Here is a 21,598-nt window from a genome sequence, read left to right as displayed (position 1 = left end):
TGATTATGATCAAGATAAATTATCATGTGTACAAAAACAGACAAACAGACACATAAATGGTAACTATGGCAACAAAAATGCATGAAATGACCACAAAAAACCTCATTGTTTTGTTTCTCAAAAATTAAATCCACACGTTACAACATTTCTACAATTTCAATATGTTTGTGTTGAACGTTTACAACAAATGTGGGCAACTGGCGGTCCGGGGGGCAAACGCTCGCAGTTTGTGTGGCCCAAAAGTAAACGCACAAAATTATTTAAAAAAACATACAAAATTACAGAAAAATACACTAGATAACAGATGTTTATGAAATGACCCAAAAACATACAAAACGACAACAAAAATTACACAAAATGTGTATAACGAGAGAAAAATTTACAAAACGTCAACAAAAACACAAGAATACAAGATAACACCAAAACACAAAAAGATACAAAAAAATGACATGACAATTTCAAATATTAACAAACATACACAAACATTACTCCAAAAACACAAAATCCTAAACACAAATGACTGATATTACACAAAACAACAAAAACTCACAACATTACTTTAAAAACACTCGTTAGAGAAGAAAAAATATGTGAGATGCAACAAAAATGCAAAAAAAGAGAAGAAATGACACAAAATGATCACAAATGACACCAAAAACAAACAAAACGACAAAGAAAATGTTGATTAAAACATAGACAAAACAAAAAAACAAAATGAATGAGAACAAATAACAGTGACAATAAAATCAAACAAAAGCTTTTATAGTTTCCTGTCAATGTTCTGATTGTTCTCATGCTGACATGAATGTTGATCATGTGACCCTCAGATCAGATATAATCACATGTTTGTGGCTCATTGTAATAAAAGTTGTGCATTTTTGGTTTGGAGAGATTCGTTGTCCAATGAGGACTCAGGAGGAGGAGACAGAGGTGGGAACCGGCCAATCACAGACAGACTCTGAGTTCTCTAACTCTGTGTTTATTATGTTTTTATTGTAAAGCGTCCTTGGGTGCTTTTAAATTAAATGTATTATTATTATTATTATTAATAATGAGGAGCTAACCGGAGGTCAGCTGTGGCCAGCAGGGGGCGCTTCCTACTGTGAGGACTAATTACAGCAAGATGACTCTGTGGGGGGCGGAGTGTGTTGGGGGCGGAGTCTGACGGTGTGCACTTTTTTCTTCATGGAACAGGAACGCCATCGACCGGCGCTCAGAGGAAGGAGAGAAAGGTCATCAGACATCGACACCGTGACCTTTAGAGGCTCCACACGCTGAGGATGATGGGAAAACATTTACTACATCACACCAAGGAAAAGTTAGCTTATCTACACACGACAGGAACTAATAAAATACACACAACAAACACACAAAGCAAGAAAATCACACAAAGAACAAAAAATGAGGCAAAAGACAAAAGATATACACACACACACACACACACACACACACACACACACACACACACACACACACACACACACACACACACACACACACACACACACACACACACACACACACACACACACACACACACACACACACACACACACACACACACACACACAGCCACAAGAAAAACCATAAATACACAAACAGCATGATGACAAAAATGACCACAAAATATCAGAAGAAGACAAATAATACATAGAAAACTTTTAGACACACAGGGACAACAAATCTACACAAAATGACATGAAAGACAAAATTAAATCAAATTTCACTAAAAATAATAGAATACAGCAAAAATACAAAATCTGAAACAAACAAAACAAAAACCACACCCACACACGGAACAACAACAAAGCTACACCAAAGCTACATAAAATACACAAAACAACAAAAAACACACAACGACAAGAAGAAATCTTACAGAACAACAACAAAACTACACAAAATGATACCAACAACAACCAAAATGAGACGAAACTTCAACAAAACTATTCCAAGAACACACAAAAAACTATGAAATCACAAAAATGACACAAACACAAAAAGCCACATAAAATACACAAAACAACTAAAAACACACAAAAATCACACAGACGTGACACAAAAGACCACATAAAATACATAAAATACACAAAACAACTAAAATCACACAGACGTGACACAAAAGACCACATAAAATACACAAAACAACTAAAAACACACAGACGTGACACAAAAGACCACCAAAATGCAAAGGAAAAGCTACAAATATACTCCAAAAACTAAAAACAAAACAAGAAAACCACATAAAACCTCTACATGAAACTAAAACTACAGAAACAACTCTGAAAACACACAAAAGGTAAACAAAACAACACGAAAAACTACAAAGACTCCAAAAACACAGAAAATTAGCAGCTGTGTGTGTGGTGTAGTGCCTTGCTCAAGGGCCTTTTGTTGCCTGTGTGGGGCGCTGTGCTGCAGCGGACGGAGTCAGGTCACCTCCAGGAATGCAGATGATGCTTTTTGTTCCAACATCTGTCTTAGAGAAGTGATGTAGAACACACACACGCACACACACACACACACACACACACACACACACACACACACACACACACACACACACACACACACACACACACACACACACACACACACACGCACACACACACACACACACACACACACAGTAACGAGGCCTTTCTGACAGGAAACAAGGACAGGTTATTTCAGGAAGTCGTGCTGCATCAGGACTAAAGTACGACGCCCTCACAGCTCATTACTCAGCCTGAATAAAGCACACACACACACGCACACACACACACACGCATGCTGCATTATATGTATTTAATAAGAAGATAACCTGGTTATGCAACATCATCAAAGATCATCAATAATACGTAGAACAGCAGAAGGAGACACGCCCACCACTTTACTCACAGGTGTTGTGATTAAATCTATAACCTGACAAAATTGAGTTTGTGCACAAAAATGACTCAAACAACGATAACAAAACGACAAAAAAAGACTTCCAAAACACAAGACAAACAGAAAAACACACAAACTGACTCCTATACAAGAAAAATACAAATAAACACAAATGTATCAAAGAAACACACAAGAAAACAGAGAAATACACAAAACGATGCTAACAACACAAAAAAGAAAAACACAAAATAAAAAATACTCAAAATGATTCCAAAACGACAACAACAATGTACAAACAAAACACTCATTAAATAGACAATGAACAAAAATATAAACAAAATGACAACAAAAACACACAAACCCTTTTTGTTAATGCTCAGAAAAAGGTCATTATTAGGGGTGTAACAAAACAGTTAACTCACAATACGATATTAAAAAAGTAACACGTGTAACACATCTTAACTACAAAAGTCCTTTAAAACTTTTTTACTTGGATTTTATTTTGTGAACCTTTGAATTTTATTTTGGCGTTTTTTTATTTCACAAAATTTCGAGTCACAAGCTTTCGTTACATTCCTCATCTTTATTCTAATACTGATGTGCATGTTGGTCATGTGACCCTCAGATCATGTTTGTGGCTCCGCCCCCGTGGTAAGAGACTAACTCTGTGCCTGGCGTTGGTCAGGTTGTGTTTGAGGAGGTTTAAGTGTGTCAGGACCATGTGACCAGTGGATCTCTGTGATTGGCCGAGAACAAATGGAGTTGATCGTTTGTTGTGTTTCTGAAGTGAAAACCTTATTTCCAGAGGATGAAGATGATGATCTCTGAACGCCATCACAAACAGGAAGTCACGTCCCGGCCACCTAGGCTACGAGCACCTTCCTTTGATTTCTCCTCTTGACTTGGCGTAGCGAGCTAATCCGTGTTCTCGCGGCGGCTAATTCTCAGCAAACTGCTTTTCAGAGGATTAGCATCGAGGGTCAAAACTCTTCTTCTTCTCTTTCTGCAGGTTAATCTCACGCAGCTTAAACAGACGCAGAAAATCACTGACCTTCTCCTGGGCTTTCCTCTTCCTCTTCGCCACCGACCTTCAGTGACCTAGTTAGAGCTCCCCACCGTCGACTGGCACTTAACGCTCCCTCAGGCTCCGCCTCCTTCACGCCTGCTGTCCACCGTGGGATCCAGTGTCTACTGTAAGAGGTGAACAGAGGACATTGAACGCATCACATGACTGTGTAAAGTGAAAAGAAACAACCGTGGTACCATGATTATTCATACATTATAGTTTTATATTTTCATTAAAAACCACACAGTTGGTCACAATGTACGGACACACCCACTTTTTTAAAAGAAAAATCAAGATAAAATATGTGATCCTGATCTGATCTGGATGAAACTTGGTGGGATAATTCAGAAACCAACCAGGCATATCTCAGTCAAATTTCATAAAGATTAGTCAATGAAAAACGGAAATGTTAATTTATTAAATTTCACCAATGATAAAAGTGATTTATCGATTATTGAAACTGATCCAGAATCAATACGTTGATCCAGATCATCTCCAACATGTTATGTAATCTTGCACAGGCTTAAGTCTATGTTTGCTTCAAATTTTGTCAAAACCTGTGAATGTTTGACATAAACCTGCAAACAAACAAATAAATAAATAAACAAATAAATCAATAAGTGAATAAATAAATAAAAATATTTGACTGATCTGAACATTAAACATTAAAGTTCTTTCAACAATTTGAAAATAAAAATGACTGTTGTCATGTAATATAAGAACTGGAAAAATGAGCATTGCAAATATTGTGGATTTTATTTTGAGGGAATGAGATATTTAAAACTGAAATAGTTGGTCATCTCCAAAATGTTTATTCTATCGTTTTTACTTTCTGGAGTGGGCTGGATTTGGCCCCCGGGCCTCAAGTTTAACACATGTGGCTCTGAGAGTCGTCGGCGTGTGACCATCCACCCAGTGCGTGGGAACAAGGAGAGGCTACACTGTGTTAAGATGTTAAATATGAGAATAAGACACACCCACACACCCACGCACACGCACACGCACACACACACACACACACACACACACACACACACACACACACACACACACACACACACACACGACCCTCCCCAGGCCTTTTGTCCACATGTTTCCTTCTAATCACCAGCTTTGATTCCACTTGTGTGAGAACCAACAGCAGTGAGAGATGAAAGCATGGTGCATGGTCCCCTCAGTGGACACCATCCTGCTGCTCGTGACAGAAGAATAAATACTGCAGATAAAAGACGGCTCTGCGTGCGTCTACTTAACTCTACATTATCACAACAACAATGGCTGCCTTTGTGTCGCTGCGTACTGAAGCACAGGTGGTACACGGTGGGAAGAGGAATCACTCAAAGACAAAGAGACAAATCTGATCCAAGATGAGAACAAGATGTGTTGAAGCAGCCATTGAGTACTGACTAGTTTGATCAGAAATCAGTCATCAGTTAACACAGACACCAGTTTGCTCATAACAGCAGTGAAGCACCTTATATTTTGAGTTAACAAGTGTTAACAAACAAAGTTCCCAGGTGGTGGCAGTGGCGAAGAGGAGGAGGAGGGAGACAGAGCTACATTTCAACACGAACATCCCGGAGAATAGATTCATATATATATATATAAAACATGCATTGCTGTCAAAATGATTGCACTTCTTGTAGCATTGACCTTTGACAGCATGTGCAGACAAGTGGGGGAAAATAAAAAATAACTAAAAAAAAAAAATATATATATATATATATTAGCCTTGAGTCCAGGTCTCCAGCAGTGAATCCAATATGGTGGCCTTATCTCAAAAGCTGAGCTGTTAACTTCTCCAAGATGAATCAGATCCTGTGTAGGCGTTCCAAAGTTGCATCCTGCTTACTTTGAAATGTGTTTATCGCATGAGTCTGTGTTGAGAGCCCTGCTCCATCCTTCAGAAATGACTGCCTTCCCAAAACAATTGCCAACACTAACCAGCAGCTTGCCTGCTACCACACGATCCTCCACTTGTCCCAGGAGTCCATCATGTAGCCAGCTGGAAACGTTCCATAGGGACACGCAGGCTCACCACTGCCCGTTCTGTTTGTCAAAAAAATTTGGTTGATTGATCATTGAGAGACCAGCTGATCAATTCCATCATTTAGGTTTTGGATAGAAACGTAGAGAGAGATCCTCATAGATTCAGACAAAAAGAGAGCACAACACAAAACAGCAGCAGGGCAGATAGAAGAGGGAGGGAGCCGAGAAAATAATAATAATAATAATAATAATAATAATAATAATAATTTAAAGAGGCAGAAAATCACCAAAATAAAAGAAGTTTCTCAGGAAGAAATATATACAGTGATGAGATTATTTACATTTCGTGAAGAAAATGAAAGTGAGAATGAATGAGGTTAAACACACTTTAACCGTAACTGTAACTTTGACTACAACTATGACTACCTATAACTGTACCTGTAACTGTACCAATAATTTTAACTAACCGCATCTGTAACAATAACTAAACACTAAATTTAACCTCAATTAAAACGGTAACTGTAACAATAACTGTAACTAACTGCAGCTGTAACTTAAAGGTCCAGCATTCTGCTATTTTTCACCCTTCTAAGAACACCAACAACATAGTATTTAAGGTTTATTTTCCCAAAGTTTTAGATTCTGAAAATTCACTTTCAAAGCCTTCGTGAATATGCATGACTAGGCGTGAACATATGCAACAAACATGCTTGGGTGGCTTTGGGTTATAAACATGTCAGATCATCCTATAAAGGCAATACAAGGCGGTAAAAATAGAACTGATTGTAGTCGCTCACGCTGCGCCGCGGGAGGTAAACTCTCAACTATCAGCTGAGTCAGCTGTTTCAAACACTCACATAAGCTGCTACGCCGCTTTCGTTCTCACCTGAACTAGTCACAGGAATAGTCTATTTAAGACAATAGTCCATTATTTTGTCTGACCGCTGCATCGCATTGAATCACAAACCCTTTAATATAGCGCTAATTATAACCGTAACTATAACTATAACCGTAACTGTAACTGTAAGGATAACTGTAACCACAACTAATTTTGGCTGTAACAATAAATGTTTATCACAAATCAGTCATCAGTTAACACAGACACCAGTTTGCTCAGAACAGCAGTGAAGCACCTTATTTAAATTATTTATTCAACTTATTTATTTTTTGAGTTAACAAGTGTTGCGGATAATTATTATAAATAGTAACTTGTTGTTTTGAAGAGAATAAAATGTTTTCTAAGAGGAAATAAATACGTGTCCTTCCCTCAGTCAGACTACTGTGGTGCTGTCACGCTGCCAATCCTAAATATGTGAGAGCTGCTTAAAGCTGTCAGAGTGTAAAATGGGAATATACTGTAATGGTGCTTTAAGGTGTCACCAGAAACCAACAAAGAAGAAGAAAAAGAAGAAAAAGAAAAAGAAAAAGAAAAAGAAAAAGAAAAGAAAAGAAGAAGAAGAAGAAGAAGAAGAAGAAGAAGAAGAAGAAGAAAAAAAGAAAGAAAAAATAATTCTGTGAAGAATTGTCATGGAGAAACCTGGTGGTGGAACAGAATTAATAATTGTTTATTACTTCCCATATTTCTTTCCCGGAAGCCTTCATTGTAGGGGAGCGAGGAAATACGGTGAAAAGGAAGGACAAAAACAGAAGAATATTCCCACGTTTACGACCAACTGAAGGATTTCACAAAGAGGATGAGAAACACGCAACTCTGGAGAGGATAAAGGATCTGATTAATGGACTACACACACACACACACCACACACACACACACACACACACACACACACACACACACACACACACACACACACACACACACACACACACACACACACACACACACACACACACACACACACACACACACACACACACACACACAAATTATTATAACTGGTGTGTGTTCAGGCATATCTAGGTCCCCTTCGTTTTCAGCCAAGTCAGCATTTCTGTGTTGGGCACACAATGTGATGACTGGGTTAGAAAGTGCATCTGCTATACACACACACACACACACACTAACATACACACACACACACACTAACACACACACACACACACAAACATACACACACACACACACACACACACACACACACACACACACACACACACCACACCCACCGTTGCCCTGTTTACCTTGAGGCCTCAACAAACCCAATATTTTTATAAATTGTGGATACTTAAAGGCAGCTGTAACTGTACTTATAATTGTAACTGTCACTGTAACTATAATTGTAACAATTACAGTAACTATAACTATAACTGTAAACATACCTGTTGATACAAATGTAACTGTACTGGTACATGTAGCTGTATCCATAATCATAACTATAACTGTAACTAAAACTGTAACTGTAACTAACTGCAACTGTAACCGTAACGCTAATAGTAACCGTAACTGTAAGTGTACTTGTACCTGTAACTGTACCTTTAACAATAATGGTAACTGTAATTATGACTGTAACTGTAATGCTAATTACTTGCCCTGCTCACTTACAAACCCAGTATATTTGTAAATTCCAGAGCCTAATTGAGGGTGTACTACAAAGCTAGATTAGCTCTTATCGCGCTAACTTTAGGAGGAGTGGCAGCAGTTTTTCACTCTAGCTTATCAGTTACCCCAAAAATTTAAAAAGCCTCTCCCTTGAAAATTATAATCCCAAAAATAAAATAGAAAAACCCACTTTACTGGTTATAGTTTACCGTCCTCCTGGTCCATATTCTGACTTTCTCACTGATCTGGTGCTGAGCATTGATAAAACTATCATAGTAGGTGACTTTAACATTCATGATGATGATGAAAACAACAGCCTAAATAAATTATTTACCTCACTATTAGATTCAAACGGCATTACACAACATGTAAACAAACCAACTCATTATCTTAGGCAAGGCAAGGCAAATTTATTTGCATAGCCCATTTCATACTCAAGGCAACTCAATGTGCTTTATATGATAAAACATTCAATTCATGCCCTGGACCTTCTAACATATGGTTTAGATATTGATCACCAGACAATATATCCTCAAATTCATTCTTTCAGATCACTTCCTGCTGTCCTTTGAATTCAGAATATCAGCCTGCTTAAATTCTGAGAGAAGAGTACACTATAGTAGATCACTGTCTGAAAAAGCTGCAGCTGGATTTAAAATTTTGTTTTCCAGCATTGCTTACCTCTGATCCATATTGTATCTCAACAATGTAGCCAGGCTCACCAAAAGCCACAGCTCTGTTGAACCCTCTATTCCTGTCAACCTGAGCAGTGACGACTTCATCAACTTCTTATTAAACAAAGCAGCTCCTGAAATATCTCCAACATGCAGCTTTTATTTACATAGTTTCACTCCAATTGGTCTATCTGAACTGACCTCAATAGTTAGTGCTTCTAAACCAACAACCTGTCTTTTAGATCCAATCCCAACTAGGGCTGGGATAAACAATTATTTTTTAAACAATTAATGTTTATTTTTTTGATGCAGCAATTAATCTAACAATTAATTTTTCCAGTTCGATTCGATTATCGATTATCTCCCCATTAATTGACTAAAAGTAATTTATATATGTAGATTTATATATCTAAAATGAAAAAAAGCATGAATTCCTTAACATTGCAATATATGTTTATTGCTCTTCAACTCAAAATTCCAAAGTAAAGTTCAGTAAGAATATAAAAGTATATAATAATGCATTCAGAGTCAGAAGTAGCATTCATTAAAAAATAAAAAGGCAGTGGGAGCCGGCAGCCTGTCATACTGTCCTTCCTGAACCAATAGAATTTAATATTTATGTTGAAAACACACAGGCCTAGCTTACAGAAAAAAGTGCATCTTTTAATTCTTCATTCACATGAAAATAAAAACTTAAAATAATACACTCTGCCAGTCACATTTTTCTTAAACTCAAAATTCCAAATGATAATACAGAAAGTGCTTTTCTAACAAAAAATATACTTTCCCTTTACCTTAAGAAGTGTGTGTGTGTGTGTGTGTGTGTGTATGCACGCACACTGCCGCTGATGTCACGACGGGTGTTTCCTCCTTGTCAACGCGCTGCCATCTGGTCACACCTGAGATAAAGGGCGAGGATTACAAGGAACAGCTACCTTAGACGAAAGAGTGCGTGCCTTCACTGCCTTGCATTTTTGAAACTCGGAGAAGCCACTCTGGCACCGCCATCTTTGTTTTGATAGGACGACGCATTGGCACGCACATTTTGCGTCAATGTATTTTCTTGTTGTCCCGGCCCTCATCCCAACTCCACTATTTAAAGATGTTCTTCCACTAATCAGCACTAATATGATGAACTGGATTAACACATCTCTAGTAACACGTTATGTACCACAGGCCTTTATAACCACTGTAATCAAACCTCTCCTTAAAAAACAACCCTTGATCCAAGTGACTTGTCCAATTATAGACCAATTATCAATCTTCCTTTTGTTTCTAAAATTAATATTCTCTCCTCAGCGCACACAAGAGTTAATCATGGAGTTCCACAAGGTTCAGTTTTAGGACCAATACTCTTTACATTATATATGCTTCCACTAGGTAACATTATCAGAGAACATGATATAAATATCTATTGCTATGCAGATGATACACAGCTTTATCTCTCAATGAAATCAGATGAAACTCATCAGTTATTAAAACTCCAGGTTTGTCTTAATGACATCACATCCTGGATGGGTCGTAACTTTCTCCTTCTTAACCAGGATAAAACCAAAGTGATTTTATTTGGTCCAAAACACCTCAGAGATAAATTATCAGAGTAAATAGTGTCTCTAGATGACATCACTCTGTCACCCAGCACCACAGTAATAAACTTAGACATTATCTTTGATATTGACTTATCTTTTAATTCTCATAATAAACAAATCACAAGGACAGCCTTCTTCTACCTCTGTAATATCTATAAAATCAGGAATATCTTGACCCAGAGTGATGCTGAAAAACTAATCCATGCATGTGTTACATCTAGATTAGATTATTGTAACTCTATACTGTCAGGATGTCCTAGTAAATCACTAAAAAGTCTCCAGTTAATTCAGAATGCTGCAGCTAGAATACTAACACGTACTAACAGGAGAGAACATATTTCTACAGTATTGGCTTCTCTTCATTGACTTCCTGTAAAATCTAGAATAGAGTTTAAAATCCTCCTGTTAGCATACAAAGCTCTACATGATCTAGCTCCTGTATATCTATAGAGACCTGTTAGTGTCCTATCGTCCAGGCAGAACACTCCATTCTCAGTCTGATGGACTTCTGGAAGTTCCTAAAGTGTCTATAAGTAGAACAGGAGGCGGAGCATTCAGCTACCAGGCTCCTCCCATTTGGAACCAGCTCCCAGTCTTAGTACAGGAGGCTGATACTCTCTACACCTTTAAAAATCAACTTATATGCTAAAGCGTATACCGTATAATAGCGTTAACCTAACCACTAGGAACAAAGCCCTAAACCTAAAAATATGAACTAAGATTATATAGTAGAACACCAACATTATATTCAAACATGATCCACCATCTACACACATAGCTCTAATGGGCTGTAATGGGATGATGTCCAGTCAGACACAGTTGTACCAGGTTTTAGACAACCCCCACTTCTGTCCCTCGTTGTATAACCATCATACTGCTCACACTGCTTCACACCATTTACACTGATGTCCACCTCATATTTATTCTCTGAGGCTGGAGTTGATAGTTACTGATCTGTGGTTCATGGCTCAACTCATCTGGGACACTCTGATGGTCTATCCCTCCTGTTACCGTAAAGGTAACACTAATTGTAACCATAATGATAATTGTTGCTGTAACTACAACTGTAACTATAACAGTAACTATACCTGTAACAGAAACAACAACAACAACAGTAACTATTACTGTACCTGTTAATATAACTGTAACAGTAACTAATATAACATACTATATATTCATATATATTATACATAACTGTAACCGTAATGTTAACAATAATTGTAACTGTAACTACAACTGTAGCTATACCTATAACAATAACAACAACAGTAACTGTAACTGTAACCATAATTAGAACAACTTCAGCAGACAGATAAGACTGAAGCTAATGCAGGACTGGACAAGCCCCCACTAAATAAATCAGATGATGTCGTAACATCAGCTGGTTCCACATTTGTCTCAGGAGGAAATGAAACTAAATGATGTGAAAATATTTCTTTGAAATCAAACAGTTTGAAAAGCTGCAGTAAAAGTTACTTTCAAAACACAAACTATAGAGATAAAAACCCAGGTGGAAGGTCTGCATTAATGGAAAGTAGCGGTAGCTTCTCAGAGCTAATATTTAATATTTAGGTGTTGTGAGTGTGGGAAGCAGAGCTGGGTTGGGTCAAAGGTTGGAGGAGGAGTTAGAACAGCAGCACTTTAATGTTATTATTACTGTAATTATGGACATTAACACATAAATGGAAGCTAACAAAGTCCATGAGTTGCTCCTGTTACACTCTACACTCCTCTAATAAAAGATGACCTTTGACCCTCAGACCTGATGCTGCACACGCCTCGTTGTAGGAGCAGGAAATACTCTTCCTCTTCCTCCTCCTCTTCCTCCTCCTCTTCCTCTCACTCACTGACTGAAACAGGAAGAAACGTTTCACTGGATCAACTCTATTTGGTCCCATTTAAACTAACTTCCTTTTAATTAGGTTTTAACTTTTAGCTTTTAAAACAGGATAAAAATGAACCAATACATAAAAAAATGTATCAATGAAAAAAGAAAAAGATTGGAACATTAAAAAATGTTTTTTAAAAACAGAGAAATAAAAGAAATCATAAATGACTTAAAACATTTTTTATTATTACTGAAAAATAAGTAAAATAGAAACAAAGAAAGAATAAAAAATAGATGAAATAATAATGATAATAGAAACAATACACCATGGTAACTCTTTACATTTGTCACATGTTGCTGATTATTAGTCTGTGTTTTGTGTCATTTGATGAACTTCTGTTGTTTTTTTTCCTCAGCGTTAGTTTTACTGTATATTAACTACAGCTTTTAATCTTTTAAAACTTCAGTAACGTTTTAAACACTTATTTTTTTAAATTAACTAGTCAGTTTAATGTTTTTAAAATTGTACCAACTTTTAAAAACTTCAGATAAAAAAAACTTATTTGGAAAAAAAATTTAAATACCTTTTTGGATATTAAAATTTTATTTTATTTTTTAACCAGATGTGATTGTTGTTCTATAAACCCAGCAACAGTTTTTAAGGAGCTTTTATTAGTCGTGTAGTTTGGCTCTTCAAATAGAAAAGTCTGATTTATCTGTTTATTTCATTTTTAAAATCCATCCTGAGGTCTAACAACGTGTCATAATGACTCACACACATTAAAACCACGCTTCCACCAACCAGTCTTCATCCAAAGGTTATCTGATAAGTGGCTGATTGGTTGATGTTGGATTCAGACTCGTTTCTTTTGGGATAAATTGATATTTCTCTTGGACACATCGACTGCAGAACGTATCAAAGAATCAATGGATCAATGGCTGCCGTCATTGATCAGGAGACAAATAGGAATATTTATCCTCTCAGAAAGGGTTTGAATCTCACGACAGAAACCACGCCACGCTCGCTTTGACAGAGCGATTCCTGCAGAACGACACGAAAGTGCAGCAGATAAAAGACGATCAAAGCAGGCAGTGGATGAGAGACGGGGTGAGACTTTCATTTGCTTTATGAGAGAGCGAGAGAGAGAGAGGGAGGGCGACGCCCACAGGTGTGTGTGAGTCCTGCACATTGACTTCACGCTTGATTTAGTGAAACACACAAACACACACTCTGACTAACCCCATTATACAAGCATTTATTTATCCACTTGGCATCGCGCTGATGCAACCTGAAGACAGAGCAGATCAAAGGAGGGGGCGGAGCCACAAACACTGTTGCCTGTTTTTCTCTTCGTTCATGTTCACTCGCTTCAAACTGGATGAGGCAATGACAACAACACACAGAACTTCACACAACAGACCCACAATATTAAACCATTAAAAAGTCAAATATATGGACTTGTGAATCTGTACCCCAGAACCAATGAGAGGCCTGTGATACCAACCAATCACATCATGGCTCTGAAACTGAACAATAAAGCTATGGTACTAATGTCACTTATATCAACTCTGTATATGTGGGCGTGGTCATTATCAGAGGTCACATGTCATGTTGTGGTCACCTCAGGATTGTTTATAGTGAAACACCATTTCACTCTGAGCTTTTAGAGCTTGGTTCACTGTCATCAGTTCTTTAGACGTCATCATTTATAAACAGTGCGCTGACATGCTCTGGTGGATGAAGTTAGTGAATCAATCACAGACTATTGAAGAACTCTCACCTAAAAGCACTTCTAACCTCTGGAATTGTGTGTTTTCAACAGTCTGTGATTTACTCTCTAACTTCATCCACCAGAGCGTGTCAGTGCACTGTTAAAGGGAGAGTAAAGGTCCCTTAGGAGAGCTCTTCTTCTCTGCCTCATTGTCTACTACCAAACCTCAGAGTTGGAACTGTCGCCCCCTGTGGTCAAAGATTATTTGATCCTTTCTCGGTAAACAAAAGAGGTTTACATCGACATCTTAAACTTTCTCTGGTTTTTTAGATCAACCAAGAGCAGCACGAGTTGTTATTTTGACTGAAAAAGTTACTTAATGATCTATAAATCAGGCTGAATGTTTCACTCCAATAGAAAACAATGGATGTTTACAGGCAGTGGGGCCGTGTGACATCATCAATCACGTGGACATACCAGTCTGTCATAGCCTGATCCAGTTAGATCTCACAAGCTAAGCAGGTCTGGTCCTGGTCAGTAGGTGGATGGAGACCACTCAGAATTGCAGGGGCTACAGAGGGGTGGCAGTCACCTCAGTGGTATCTGTCATTGTGTCCTTGGGCAAGGCACTTCACCTACATTGTCTAGTATGAATGTAGTGTGTGGGTGAGTGCTGGTGGTGGTGGGAGGGGCCAATGGCGCACTTTGGCAGCCTCGCCGTCAGTCTGCCCCAGGGCAGCTGTGGCTACAATAGTAGTTTACCACCACTAAGTGTGGAGTGAAAGAATAATCCCTTAATTCTGTAAAGCGTCTTTGAGTGTCTAAATAAAAAAGCACTATATAAAATTGATGCATTATTATTATTATTATTATGATTTCAAGATAGAGGAACACAGGCTCTAAAACTGTAAAGTAGTCTCATTTTTAAAAGTTAATAAAAACAATTATGGTGCAGTCACTGACATGTTTTACCTTCACTCTGTTGTTCTTCTGCACTCTGTACGATGCTCTGGAATTGACTGTGTTTCCTGTCGACACAAACCGAGACAAATCAAGGTTTAATGGCATAATAAGTTTGAACTTCAGCCTAAACCCTTTCAGTTTAGAGTGACTCAGTAACGTAGTGACGATACAAACACAACGACCTGACAGCGTAAAGCAAAGCAAGGCATCACACGTATTAATAGAAGGGAGTTTTCCTGCTGTCCGGCATTAGTCGTTCCTGGTTCTCTCTCAGTTACTCGTTACCTCTCCAACAGACAATAAAATATGTTTATCACCACTGGGATTGGGTCCCAGTTGTTGAGTTACTGCCTTTTTTCATTCCTTTATCGCCTCGTAGAACTCAGACACTGCAGTAGCAGCATTTCCACAGATCCTTATGGTGATGGAAATGTTTGGACCAGTAAAGGATGAATTTACTGCCATAAAAGACACGTTAGGCTCTGATGAAGGACGACATGAGAAACAAACACGTGCATTGTTTTTCTTCATGGATGCATGTTTTAAACTCATTAATCAGCCCCTCCAGGATTTCACGGCCAATTTCTGTGATTGTTGTGTCCGAAAATGCCTGATTTTGTGCCAGCTTTTTAAAAAAACTGCGGCAAAAGTTGCGACAATTTGAGGCTTTATTTCCTATAACTTTGCCAAAACAGGTCAATTTATCAAAAAACATGATTGCCTTTGAATTATTTCATAACAATACAGAAAAGAGCTCAGATTCACAATAATTGAACAAGATATGGATTATTTACATCAATTTTTAAAGGTTACCAGTGCAGAGAATACAGTAGTCCCTTATTTATCGCGGGGGTTACGTTCTAAAAATATCCTGCAATAGACAAATTTCGCGAAGTAGTCAGCTTTATTTTTTACAATTATTATACATGTTTTAAGGCTGTAAAACCCTCACCACACACATTTCTCTCTTATTTAAACACTCTCAAAGTTCAAACCTTTATAGATTTTAAAACATAAACCTGTTTTCAAACACACAGCACTACAGAGTCACACTGCTAGTGATCAGACATTGATGCCGAACGCATTCAGACATTGGCCACTGCTACCGTTTTAGACAGTACCTGTAATGAAGCTCTATCAAAGATCATATATAATAGTAGAGGTTTAATCAGGTTATTTCTTCTATAGCAGCAGGAGATCATTAAACAGTTGCTTTCGTGAGAACGAAAGCAACTGTTTGACGCTATTTGGCTCAAAAGAGTCAGTTTGTCTGTTGTGACACAGTCTGTAACCAGACTAAATGGTGATTCCGGTCGCACTGGGGACTCCTGGTGGCAGGACTGAATCATAACATAACCTAACCGCTAGAGCGGACATGGGCTTGTCTGTGAACAATCACATTTATCAATAAACAGGAAGAGATTCATCACCTTTAAAATAAGTGCTGACTAGGCACTGGGAGTGAGGTCCAAGGCCAAGACAGGCTGACTTGATAATAATGTATCATGTTTTTCTGCAGTCAGTGTCTTCTCCTCGTCCTTCTCTCTCTGCTCTGGTTCAGGTGTCGTGAAGCTGATGATGCAGTTCCTGATCTGTGGTTCACGTTTCAACTAGTCTGGAACACTCTGATGTTCTATCTCTTTATCATGTTCTGTTGGTCCTTCTGTCCACTAACCACAACCAGTCCACGCAGATGGCTGCCACCTCTGAACCTGGTTCTAACGGCGATTTCTTCCTGTTAACAGGAGTTGTTTCTTCCCACTGTCGCTAAATTTTTGTTCATGTGGATCTTGTTGGGTTTTTTCTTATATATATATATATATATACTGTATATGCACTAGAATCCTTTCATCCTCTTGCTCGGTGAGCGGAGAGGACACTGGCGCTGGCTGCAAATCCGTCCTACCGTACCATATTGTTTTGCTGTAGTCACTGCAACCATGGCAGCAATTTGATGGATATTATTGCACTTCTTAGTAATGTTGCTAAGTGAAGTGTTACCCGGCACATACCTGTTACTACGTGGATTTGGAAAAGTTCCAGTGGATCCTTCATTCTCTGGCTTCGAATCCTTAAGCCCTGGAGCTAACATTGGGTGTCTTTAGGTAGGATTGTACCTACGGCTGTTGTTCTGGTGCTGCATGCCCTTCCTGGAGTGTCTTATCGCAGGGGTTTGCAAGCCCGATGGCCACTTGCTTGGAGCGGCCATGCTAGCGGTGTTTGCCGCTACTATCCAAACTGAGTCCCATCAGTCTCCACGGATCCTGCATCGCCTCTGCCTTCAAGCGGATGTCTGTACGTGGAATACCATCCCTGTGGAAGCTGTGGATTACCCTGGCTTGTGTCGCTGTCATTAACCACTACATACCTGGATCTCGGCTAGCAGTGAACACACCACGCATCATGTTGTGGTCGAACACCTTTACACAGCATCACCAGGCTCTCAATAATAACCACCAAGCTCCCGTGCACCAACTGGATCTTCCATGCCAACCTCGTTACATTTATAGGGGATCAGGGCATGGTATGTAGTGTCCCAATGCGGTCTGGTCTGGCCATTTGCTATATCAGAGTGCTGCTACTCCGAGCACAGATAGTGTACACTGGAAAACCTGGAGTGGACCACAGTGCTCTCCTCCCTCTCAACAAACTGGATTCTAAATCTCACATAACACTTGAACAGCTGAATGTGCAGTCCCTGTCAAATAAATCTGGATTAATAAATGACCACATCTTGGATAAGGGGAAAGACATTCTCTGTCTTACAGAGATAACATGGAAGATACTTATCCCTCAATGAGGCCTGCCCACCCGGATACCACTACCTCAATAAGGCTCGTACAACTGGTCGGGGTGGGGGCCTTGCTGTTTTACTTCGCAGCAACATTGACATATTCCCCGTGTCTGTGCCCAGAACGGCCTCCTTTGAAAGTCTGGTTTTCAGCTGCAAAAAAGCTTTTTCAGCAACAACAGCCCTCATCTATCGCCCTCCCATAAAACAACAAGCTTTGATCGCTGATATTCATGATTTCCTTATCTCACTCTGCACAGCATACTGAAATATTCTGGTTATTGGTGAATAGATCCTGGACTGTCTCAACCTCCAGCAGCTTGTGGATGACCCACACACAGAAGGAGCCATACACATTACAGACTCCCTCCCAATCACAGGCCTTCACGTACATGACGTCGGTGTCTCCAATCACCTGGCAGTTACATTCAAAGTTCCAATATCAGTCCATCTCACCAAACCAAAATGCCATATACTGTTCAGAAATATCAAAAACTTGGATTCCACCTCCCTCAGTCAACATCTCCAGCTTCTCTCCCCCTCTCCTCAATCATCAGCTGATGACTTAATGGACCATTATAACACCAGCCTCACCTTTCTAGCTCCATTCAAAACCCGGACTGTCACATTTACCCGCTCTGCCCCCTGGTTTACAGATGAGCTGAGAGGAATGAAGAGGTCTGGCCATGTCCTGGAGCGTGCCTGCAAAACATCTGGCCTGACGGTGCATAAGTTGGCCTACCGGGAACATCGTAGAGCTTATGCCAAAGCACTCTTCAAGGCTAGGTCAGAACACTACTCAACACTCATAAACAACAGCTCAGGTAATTCCAAAAAAATGTTTTCCACAATTAATCACATTCTCAAACCACAGATCTCCTCATTCTACACCCACACAGACACAAATTGCAACTGGTTTCTTGGTTTGTTCACATCAAATATTGACAATATCCATTCCTGATTTCCATTTCTAAATAGCACATCACTTGACCTGTCCACAACACCCATCGCACAAAACCTACCACAATTCTCCCTCACAACGCAGGAGGAGGTCGAGAACATCATCCGTAAATCTAACCCATCCACTTACTGCCTTGATCCACTCCCATCTCCTCTGCTTAAAACCATCCAAATCCATCAGTCCCCTCATAACCAAAATAATAAACCTGTCCTTGGAAACCGGCCATTCCAACCTCCCTCAAAACCGCTCTCATTAAACCACTCCTCAAAAAACCCACCTTGGACCCAAAATCTAGACAACACACTGTCACCTGTGGGGTCCCCCAGGGCTCCGTACTCAGTCCAACCCTCTTCACCATCTACATGCTCCCCCTGGGTCGTGTCGTCAGCAGGCATGAAATTAATTTCCATTGCTATGCTGACGACACACAACTATATCTTAAAATCACTCCCCCCTGCTCCACCTCTGCCACAGCTGCCTGCCTCAGCTCCTGCCTGGAGGAGATCGGGGGCGTGGATGAGTCAAAACTTCCTGCAGTTCAAAGACAGAAGCCATTCAACCTGGAACCCCTCACCAACTCTGCTTCTTCCCAATCACCTTTGTTTTATTTTCTGGACACCATTCCCTTCTCTCCCTATGTCTCAAACCTGGGAGTTAAATTTGCCCCACCCCTTTCCTTTGACAATCATGTCACCTCCATTTGCAAAACTTCATTCTTTCACCACCGTAATCTTTCCAAACTGCACCCCTCCCTGCTGCAGAGAAGCTCGTCCACGCCTTTGTCTCCTCCAGGCTGGACTACTGTAACGCACTCCTCATCGGGATCCTTGGCAGGAGCCTCCAAAAGCTCCAGAGAAATTATCATGGACTTCAGGAAGCACAGCACAGACCCAGCCCCCCTGTACATCAATGGTGAGTGCGTGGAGAGGGTCCACACCTTCAGGTTTCTTGGTGTCCTCATCTCCGCAGATATGTCCTGGTCAGAGAACATCACGGCAGTCTGCAAGAAGGCTCAGCAGCGGCTACACTTCTTGAGAGTTCTCAGGAGGTATAAACTAAATTCCAACCTGTTGCTGATCTTCTACCGCTCAGCCATCGAGCGCCTGCTGACGTACTGTATCACAGTATAGTACGGCAGCTGCACCGCTGCAGACAGGAAGAGGCTCCAGAGAGTTGTAAAGGCAGCACAAAAAATCATTGGCTGCCCTCTCCCCTCCCTGATGGACGTTTACACCTCCCGCTGTCTCAACAGAGCTAAAACCATCACCAAAGACTGCTGCCACCCTGGCTTTGACTTGTTTGACCTGTTGCCCTCAGGGGGGCGCTACAGGTGCATTAAGGCCAGAACAAACAGACTCAAAAACAGTTTTTTTCCAAAAGCAATAACCACTCTGAATTCTCATATGCGCTGATCTCATATTCATACCCATGGACTCTGCCCAGCCACTTTTTAAATACAAAATGTACAAACTGTTCACTTTACCACATTTCCTGTATCTATTTATTTATTTACGTCCTATGTTTTATTGTTTGTTGTTTATTTGATTTTTTGCACTGCTACTGGAGTTGGCTGTTTTTAATCTCATGGTACATGTGTACAATGACAAATAAAGGCATTCGTTCAATTCAATTCAATGTTCAGAACAGTGCTGTGAGGGTCCTGATGAGGGTCACCCCCATCCTCCGTACACTGCACTGGCTCCCCATAGAATATAAGGTCCTCCTGCACTCCCATCACTGTTGTGTTATATTGTTTTGATCCTGTAGCACTTAGATCACTTAGATTACTTAGACTTAGATCACTTAGACTTAGATTACTTAGACTTAGATTACGCATTTAGATTACTTTATTGTAAATTGTGCTATATAAATAAAGTTGAATTGAGATGAATTGATGGTGACTGCCAGCTTCAGAAGTTGGTGTTGCTGACACAAAGCAGCGACCGGAATCTCTAGTCAGATTGGTTCAAAAGTAATCGCAATGTTGCAAATTCCTGGAACGTCTTATTAATGTTGTTTGTAGTTAAATAGCTGTTTTCATGTTTAATAAAAATTAACCATGAAATAAGTGTTCACACCAGAGCAAACGTTTGGACCCACATTTTAAAAAGCTCAGGCTCTTTAAACCCATGGGATCGTTGTGTCTGAAACACTGAGAAGGCCACGGTTTGGAACATAGAACCAAAAACGTTGGAGTTCTTGAACCAAAGCGACTCCCTGCTGCTGCTGAGAAACCACACTGCTGTCACATGTGGCATCAGCTTCAGACGTCTGTGATGTCTCACTGTTGACTCACACAAACATAGATCTGCATTTCCCAGATAAACCCCCGAGAGTGACGGAGACCCAGAGTTATCATCGGACGTGATGATGGTGATGTGAAGGGCAAACTGTAATTAAAACATGAAACGTAGAGGCCTCATGTGTGGTGAAAAAGCCTCTAAAGGGCAGATTATAGAGAATTTAAAACACACGCAGAGGTCGTCGCTCTCTCGTGGCCGTTGGAACTGAGCGTGTGCAGAGGAGGCAGAGGGGGAGGGGCCTAGTGGCCAGGCTTTATCTTCAAGGAAACAACAAAACGCTCTTTGGACGAGCAGCAGCACGTTGATAATCAATGTTTGATTTTGTTCAAACTGTGGTTCAGATGATTCTCATTCATC

This window comes from Gouania willdenowi, chromosome 10, assembly GCF_900634775.1.
Source record: "Gouania willdenowi chromosome 10, fGouWil2.1, whole genome shotgun sequence".
Lineage (NCBI taxonomy): Eukaryota > Metazoa > Chordata > Actinopteri > Blenniiformes > Gobiesocidae > Gouania > Gouania willdenowi.
This window is presented reverse-complemented; position numbering follows the sequence as displayed.